This window comes from Vicugna pacos, chromosome 11 (assembly GCF_048564905.1).
Source record: "Vicugna pacos chromosome 11, VicPac4, whole genome shotgun sequence".
NCBI lineage: Eukaryota > Metazoa > Chordata > Mammalia > Artiodactyla > Camelidae > Vicugna > Vicugna pacos.
In genome coordinates, this window is record NC_132997.1 from 15,311,937 (window position 1) to 15,320,876 (window position 8,940).

General features: G+C 41.7%; 1 non-coding gene across 1 annotated transcript; it reads right to left on the minus strand.

Annotated features, from left to right (window-relative positions):
* Positions 1–1,305: 1,305 nt before the first annotated feature.
* On the minus strand, positions 1,306–1,433 carry LOC116280000 (small nucleolar RNA SNORA25). Its single transcript, XR_004189313.1, has one exon. It is a non-coding gene; the product is annotated as a small nucleolar RNA SNORA25 (small nucleolar RNA).
* Between the last annotated feature and the right edge of the window lie 7,507 nt (positions 1,434–8,940).

An 8,940-nucleotide genomic window follows, 5' to 3' on the forward strand; every position in this document is an offset into this window, starting at 1 on the left:
CTAAAAATTTATTGCTCTCAGTTTGGTTATAGCAGAGGATCCTCTGCATTTTAACATAAGGCAGAATATTTTATAGGTTTCAAAACACAAAATTTATTCTTAATAGAGAATTTAGATGATTTTTATTTTCAGTCTTATCTCTGTAATTCACAAAGATATTTCAAGACAGTCAAAATCCTACATTTTCTAAGTGCATTAATAAGTCTGAGTCGACCACCATATCTTGGGTTTGAGTCTAGTCCTCAGAAGTTAAAATTCCTTCAACATTTTTTGTTGTTTAAACATAAAGGCTGCTCAGCCATAAACTGCTGTAAATGATAGAACCTGAGAGATTTCTAACAAAGCTATTTTGTGTTTTGTATTCACTGATTGATTTGAAATGCAGGCTTTTCTGTTAATGGGATTACTTAGCAAAGACTAGCTCCTCAAAGGAAGCTTCTTTCAGCAGGGAAAGATTTGATGACAGATCAATAGATCTTCTGAGGGCTTGATCCATTTGGCTATTGGAAGGTAATACAACAAAAAGATACAGAGAAATAAAGGAGATGGTTTGGCTTCAGTATAACCTTCACTAAAAAGCCTGCCTTACCCACCTTCATCCTCATTATAACAAGTCTCTGTCCACAATAACACAGAACCTTAAATTTGTTCTGTTCTGAGCTTACTACAATGTCTTACTGGTGCTACACATGTATGTCTACTTCTTCTACTGACTGGAGCTTATTGGAGAGAAGGGCTATGTCCTGTGTATCTCTGTGGTCTTAGTGACCAGTATGATTCACGGTGCAGTCAGCCCTCTGTATCTTCAGGGTCTGCATTTGTGGATTCAACCAAACACAGATCCAAAATTCTCAGGCATAAAATTTCATGAAGTTCCAAAAAGCAAACTTGAATTTGCTGTGCTCCAGCAACAACTTACATAGCATTTATGTTGTATTAGAAATTATAAGTAATCAAGAGGTGATTTCAAGTATACAGGAGGATGTGTGTGGGTTATATGCAAACTATGAACAATTTTATTTAAGGGATTGAGCATCTGGGGATTTAGGTAGCAATCCCCTGCAGATACCGAGGGATAACTGTATGTAGTTACAAGTCAGTAATTTTTTTAAAGACAGAAAAATTAAATCAGTAATTGAATAGGAAAAAAGAAGGCCTCCATGTCCTGGGAGAAGAGAGAGATAAAAGGAGGAAAGTTAATGACAAGACAATCAAAACAAGAAATATTGAACTCATAATGATATACACATACTGCCAACTGTTTACCATCATCCTAGAGTAAAATGAAGGTCTTTTATCTTTTTATCTTCTATCTCCATTAGGAAAACATAGCACTATTGAGTGACTATTACAACCAACAAAGAACTCAATCATTGATCGCAGTGTTAAGAGCTCCTGGGCTTTGGTCCCATCAGCCCTCTTTGAAATGACCTATAAAATGAGGGTCCTTATGAGGTAATTTGATATCCAAATAGATAACTATGCATGCTTGAGACAGAATCGGTCATGTCAAACACCAGGATACAACTAGATTAAGAAATAAGAAGGCTGCATCCAGCAAAGGTACATGTGAATTCACTCATCTATATATTCATTCAACACAACGCTCTCAAGTACATATCATTCATCTCTTATGCAGGAATACTTATGTGTAGAAAGTTACAAAAATAAAGCTAACTTAATGTTAAGCAAATCTGCAATATTCTGCTATTCATTGCTACATCAAGGCCAACTGTTTCTTCTTGCCTGACATCTTGGCTTTCTCCTTGCAAGTCATGTGGGATCAAGCAAAATTCAGTATTTTTCTACCTGTTAAAAACCCCAATTTCTCACTCTTATCAGCAACCATCAACTATGTAAAACTAGTGCTACCAATTCATACCAGAACTTAGAGGTCATCTGGATAATTTTGGCTTTGTTTGACCTCCAAAGTTAATATAGTCTCAAGTGTTCTCCTCTGGTTCTTCTTTAAAAAAATGAATTTGAGGGATTATTTATTCATCCACGCATTCAATCAAAAGCTGACTGTTTACCAGTTATTACACTAGGCACTGGAGATAACAAGATAAATGCCGGGCTTCTGACTGTAGCAAAATCCCACCTCACAAAATACCCAGTTACTCATAATATCACTCTTATTTGCTCAAACCTTCTATAGTGATCTCTTCCTCGGCTTTTTAAAACTGTATATAACCCTCTATGAAGAGAATGTTGGTGATCTCACTGCCATACCAGTGGTGATGAGAGTTACTTATTGAAACAGGTTCATTTTCCCTTATGGCCAAAGCTATGTGCAAAGTAGCTACACACTAACACATTGATTACCAACATAAAAGAACCTCCAAGTTCTAAACATTTAAATAACAAACTTTCACTCTCCAAATCCCAGGCACATACCTTCTAAGATTAAATCATTTCAGTCTCCAGGACAGGGGTTATCGTTTGGTTACTTCCTTTCTTTTACTGTTCACGTCTTCCCACCCTGACCTTGATTATCTGCAGAAGGTTTCTTCCAGAATATCATTTTCTCAGTTTCCTATTTGCCTATACATGAACTAGTCCCCTGCTGCTAAGTCGGAGGCTTTCACTGGTTACCAAAGATTCATCCCACCCAACACCCAGACACACTATTCACCCAACCACTGGCCAGAATGGATCCAGATTCCTGGCTGTCATCCTTGATTTCACCAAATATTTTGACCTCCACTGCCCTAAACACACAACACCCTGACACCGAACCCTGCTATTTCAACGCCTGAGAAAAACTGTATCTTTACCAGAGAGGAGGTTGGGGAGCAGGGGTGGAGAGGGAGGGGAGGATGTTGAGGGGGATGGATGCACAGTTCTGTGGCTGAGTCTGTTAATGACACCCAGCAGGTGTCCCTCCAGTGCTGTTCCAGAGAACACGGACTTGGATCCCTGAGAGTCGGTAAGTACTGTTGCATGGGCCATCCACCTTGAGACTCACGGTGCTAGACAAACACTCTTAGAAGTTATGTTACTGACAAACTGTTTCATCTTACGAGTGATCCCCATACTTACCCCATCATGAAACATGATTGTGCATGAGAGAGAGAAAAAGAGAAAGAAAGAGACAGAGAGACAGAGAGAGAACATGACAGTAACTCTCCCAAGGACCCAGTGCTCTAAGGGATATGGATGAAAACACTGTGCCAGGCCAGCCTTTTACTAGTTCCTTAATTCAGTTTCTAGAGTGTTCATACTATTTCTATTCTAAATCTAATCTTTAAATCTTTGCCTCTCTCCTCAGACACCGCCATGCCTCTCACTCTTAGGGTTGCCTCCTAATACTGTCCCCTTTGATGACAGTACTATGCCCTCTGTCCTGGAATTCCTCCCACCCCTCTGCAGACCTCCTCAGTCTTCACTGCCCAGGTGGAAGCCACTGTTTCCATTATAAGCCTTTGTTTTCCCTTCATATCCACACAGAAAACTACTTTTTCAACATTTCCAAGAAGCATCTTGGATCAAATAAATGTCTAAAAATAAACTCATGTTTTCTTCTCCCAAATATTCAGTGATCCTGATTACTGGAAACTGGAAACTAGTCACCCAGCCACAAAACTGAAAGTCATCTAAACATCCCTCTCTACTTTGCCTCCATGTCTGATGCATCACTAATCTCCAGTTCACTTACTTCCCTCCATTTCCACGGCCATAACCCTTGTCCAAACTACCTCCTCTCTCAATTTGCCTCCTTTAATACTGGGCTTAGTCTCCTCATAGCCATCCGTGTCTCTCTCTAATATAAGTCCTACAGGGCACACAGTGTCACTTTTAAAGATGTGGAAAAGAGCATGTACTCTATTACACTCTACTTATGAGTCTGTAACAGCTAACTGCCATGCTTAGAATAACACCCTAGCCCTTGGGTGCCTACGATGTCTGCACTGCTCACCTTCCTCCACCTCCCATCTCAGGTCTTGCTCCCACTTGCTGAACACATTGTTCTTGGTGGCTTTCATTCAGTTCCACATTTCATATTCCTCTTTCATGAATGCTGTGCCCTGTGTCTAGAACATTCCCCATGCTTCTCAGCTTCCACAGTACCCACTACCTCATTGCAGCTCCAATCTCTCTACCTTGGGGTGGCCTTCCTTACCCTCCACATCCATGCAGAATCCCCCTGGCAATATAACCCCACTGTACAAATTCCATTCCCCTCACAACACGTGTCACAGCTGTGCATGGATACATAAGACTTGACTCCCACATTCGAAGGAAAGCTCCATAAGCACAAGGATAATGTCTATTTTGTCATCATCATAACCAGAGCACATGCCTGGAATAAAGCAGATGCTTAGTAAATGTCTGATGGCATAATAATGAATGACTGAAGCTTATTATATAAAAATTCCTAATGTCCTAGCTCCTCATTCAGTCTCACCTTTCCTCTGTTTCTCTCCTTTCTACAACAGGAGCTGCAGACTACCAGGAGCTGAAGTGGTGGGTTACAGTTCCAGTGGGTGCCTGATTTGGAAGTGGTAAAGGTCAACATACTTGGTGACATCAGTGATGACAGCCAGGAACTGGGTTCTGTGCTGGATGGGGTTTACGGGAGAGTATGCCTGGTCTCAGGGAATAGTTTTCTTTCCTTTATACCGGGTGTTAAATCCAGTATCAGCAGCAACCTGGCTCTTTCTGTAATTTACCTCTTTATTTCTCCCTCTTCAGTCCTTTATTCTTTCCTATCTAAACTTCACATTCCTTTCTCCCCCAGTCACTTCCCTGAATTCCTTCACAACCCTCTCTCTACTTCTCCAGGAAAATATTTTGAAGGTACACTGACTTCTTTTCTCATCTTTTGCTTGGTTTTTGAATCCCTGTAATCTGGCTTTTGTTCTCATTAAGTCACTCTCACTAAGCCCAAAAATAATCTTCTTAGAGCCAAGAATCTCAACTACAGGTAAAGCAAGAGATCACTTTTACTGGGCCCTTAGTAACGGTCGGGTATCCTGCAACTTACTGTAAATGTATAATGTCACAGACAGAGGCATTATTAGCAGCAACAGCATCATCCCCATTTGAACTATGAGGAAGCTGAGTCTTAAGTCCCAACCAGTAAGCACAGGTGCCAAGGTTCTAACAAAGTTGGAGTGGCTCCCAAGCCCTCTTCCATCATCTCCTGCTGTCAATAGCCCTATGCTGAGTTGTCTTCACCAAGCTCTACTGAGTCTAGACTACTTCCTGAAGTGGCCCAGGTCCTTAAAAACCGACATGGGGCCAAGATGAAGTCACTCCATTGCTTGCCATTCATTCTTGTGACTAAATCTCCTGGTACTAAGACCACAAACAAACACAGGAAAGCTATGAAAAATGGAGGGAAGGCTGACTGGCCAGGAAGCTGACAACATGAGGAGTGGTGAAGCTACCTGGGTTTTCTTTCCCCTTCACCCCTGATGAGGTGCTGGAGAAGCCTGGACCTGGAACCACCAGAAGATAAGGGTTGTAAATAAAGCCTCTCCCTCCCTCTAGCCCAGGGACAGGGAAAGGGACGTCTGGCAGAAAAAACTTGTTCTTAAATACTGGCACTACTCCTGCCAAAACCAAAAGAAAACTGACCCCTTGTGGAATCAGTGTGGCCATGTGCAGAACTGGAGGTGCTGCCTGACCTGGCATCGCTGAGGTAAAGGTGGTGTGTGGGAGGAGTGCTACTCAGCAATATGCCTCCCCCATCCTCCACCCCACAGGGTCTAGGGGGCCAGCAGGTGCTTCCTCCCGACCCCTCCAGCAGCAATAAGGCATAATGAAGTGTCTCAGAGTACTGACATGGAGCCCTGTAATACAACTAGGACATGGGCAACGACATAGATATTTTTATCAGAGAGAATACACAGAAGACAAACACATGAAAAGATGGTCATTTGCCATTAGGAAACTTCAAATTAAAGTCACAATTAGATATTAGTCTATACCTACCTACTAGAACAGCTAAATTTTTTTAAAATGATGACAATACCAAGGATGTGGCAAAATTAGTTATCTCATATATTACTTCTGAGATTGTTGAAATGGTACAGTCATTATGGAAAATAGTTTGGCAGCTTCTTAAAAATATATTCTAAATATACATTTAATATACAACACAGAAGATGCAATGCTGGTCACTTCTCACAAAGATATGAAAATGTAACCACACACAAAAGTTAATACATATGAATATTCATAACAGTTTGATTTGTAATAGGCAAAATTTCAACACAACCCAAATGTCCCTCAATGTATGGAACAAATTTTGGTGCATTCATACCATGGAATACTACTACTCAACAATGGAAAGAAATGAACTTTCGATACACTCAACAATTGGATGGATCTCAAGGGAATTAATTGTACTGAGTTAAAAAAGCCAATATCAAAATATTACATACTGTATGACTCCATTTTTTTAACACTCTCAAAAATGACAAGAATTACAGAGATGGAAAACACATTCGTGACTGCAAGGAGTCAGGAAAAGGAAAAGGGAAAGAGTGTGAGAGATTTTGCAGAGGTGGAACAATTCTATATCTTGATTGTAGTGATGGTTACACAAATCAACATGTAATAAAACTGCACAGATACATACAGGCATACATGCACACACACATACACGGGTGCACGGGAAACTGGCGAAATCACAAAAAGTTCTATGGATCATACCAATGTCAATTTCCAGATTTTAACACTTTTGTTAGTGTTATCATTCAGGAAAACTGGGTGAAGGCTACCTAGGATCTCAGTGTACTAGTTATGCTATAATCATTTCAAAATAAAAACTTAAAAGAAAAGAAATCAATGTGACCAATTGATCATCTGTTCCTTTATGTCCACAGTGTCCATCCTCTGAATATCCAACGTTGGTTTATGGCCATCCAGTCCAAACACTCAAGCAAGAAGTCTTCTTCCAGTCTCTCCCCTCCACATCCAGTTAGGCAACACTTCCTATCTAGGTCAGCCCTGATAAAAAATCTCGGAAGCAGATTTCTCCCTCTCCAATCTCACTGCCACTCGATTGCTATGGCCACATCCATCTGTGTCAGTCTCAACCCCTACCCAAATCCCATTACAATTCCCCTATATATTACCTTCCTCCTACTCAGAACTCCTCACCCCAAATACATTTTATAAGAACAACCCCAAATATTGCCTCACCATGAAGATTACCCCAGGTCCCACAAGATCAAGAAATTGTGGCCTCTACAGCAACTATCCTGTTCTTTCCATAGAACTCTAGCCTAGCACTTACCACATTAGGCTGTAATTATTTAGTTGTGTCCCAGGGAAATACAAACACTCCCAGAAAATTCCCAAGGACTGAATCTGATTGTCAATGTACACAAGGCCAGGCCAAGAAAGAGCAGAAGCTGGTACTGACAAGCCTTCCAGACCTGTGACCTTCCAGACTGGTCACACATGCATCCATGCACATGGAAACTTCCTCACACTCAGAGGGGAGACACAGTGGCAGATGATGACCCTTCCCAGGAACTACCCATCCTCAAGCTTCAATTAGCTCAAGTTGCATCACTGGTAGCCACATTTAAGTCTTTATTAAGTAGTTATTTATTTATTTTAGCTTTTCCTCTATTACTTTCTATTAAATCTTCCAAAGCCAAAGGTTACTTTCCAAGAAAAATGACGAAATTAGTTTTATATCATCTGACTAAAGAATGACTGAACTATGGTGGCATATACATTCACATGCAGATTTGGAAAAAGCCATAGGTTTAATAAAATAAAGTGAAATATATTACTGTTTCTCATGCAATTCATTCATTCTTTCATTTGCATTCATACTGGATTACCTAAAGTGAATTACATTTGGGATAAAGTAGTAACAAACTGATTAAAAAAATCCTTTATGAAATTTCCAATTCAGTTAAGAATTAGACAATTCACAAAAGACTACTTTACATGGACATGGTAATAAAAGCTTGAAGGGAAATGAGGCAGGGAGGTGGGACGGACGGTGATGTATGGGGCTGTCATCATTGTTCTTACTGGGTGATCACTACAAGGGATCCTGGGAGATCTTACTGACAAGCAGGCATTTGAGCCAAGACCTGAAGGAAGGAGGGAGACCACCAAGTATGTGTCCAGGGAAGATTCAAGGCAGAGGGAAGCGCTAATGCCAGGCCCCGGGGCAGGACATTCTCGAGAAAGTAATGGACAATCCACAGAATGAGAGACTATTTTTTTCATATCATATTTCTGAAAAGGGCCTTTTATCTAGAATATATAATTGCTAATACATATTTCTCCAAAGAAGATATACAGATGGCCAAGAAGCATATGAAAGAAGCTCAGTATTAGGGAAGTGCAATCCAAAACCACAAGGAGATGCCACTTCAGAACCATGAGGATGACTATCATCAAAAAGACAGACGATGACAGGTGTTGGCTATAATGTAGATATAAATTGGAACCCTCATAGTCTGCTAGTGGAAATATGTAAAACGGTGCAGCCACTTTGGAAGCAGTGTGGAGTTTCTAAAAACGCCAACCATAGATTCCTTATAACCCAGCCATGACAGTCTCAGGTATGCAGCTGTGAGAAATAAAACAGATCCCCAAAAAACTGGTTTACAAATGTTCACAGCAAAATATTCCTAATAGAAAAAACAATACAAATTGTTTGGACACCAGTTCATGTATCCTGTCTCCAACCTGAGGAGCAGCCCCGCCCCCAGACCACAGGAGCCAATCCGCGCGCTCACTGCCAGGACAGCCCCTGCCCCAGAGCCTTCCTCAGCTGAGCCCCTCCCTCCGCCTACCGGCCCGCCCCTTGGTCAGGCAGGGAAGCGGCAGTTGGCAGTTGGTCTTAATAGCCAGCGGTTCCGACGCGCGGCAGCTCTCCCGAGGCGGCTGCTGCGGCGGCGGCGGCGGCGGCGGCGGCGGCGGCGGCGGCGGCGGCGGCGGCGGCGGCGGCGGCGGCGG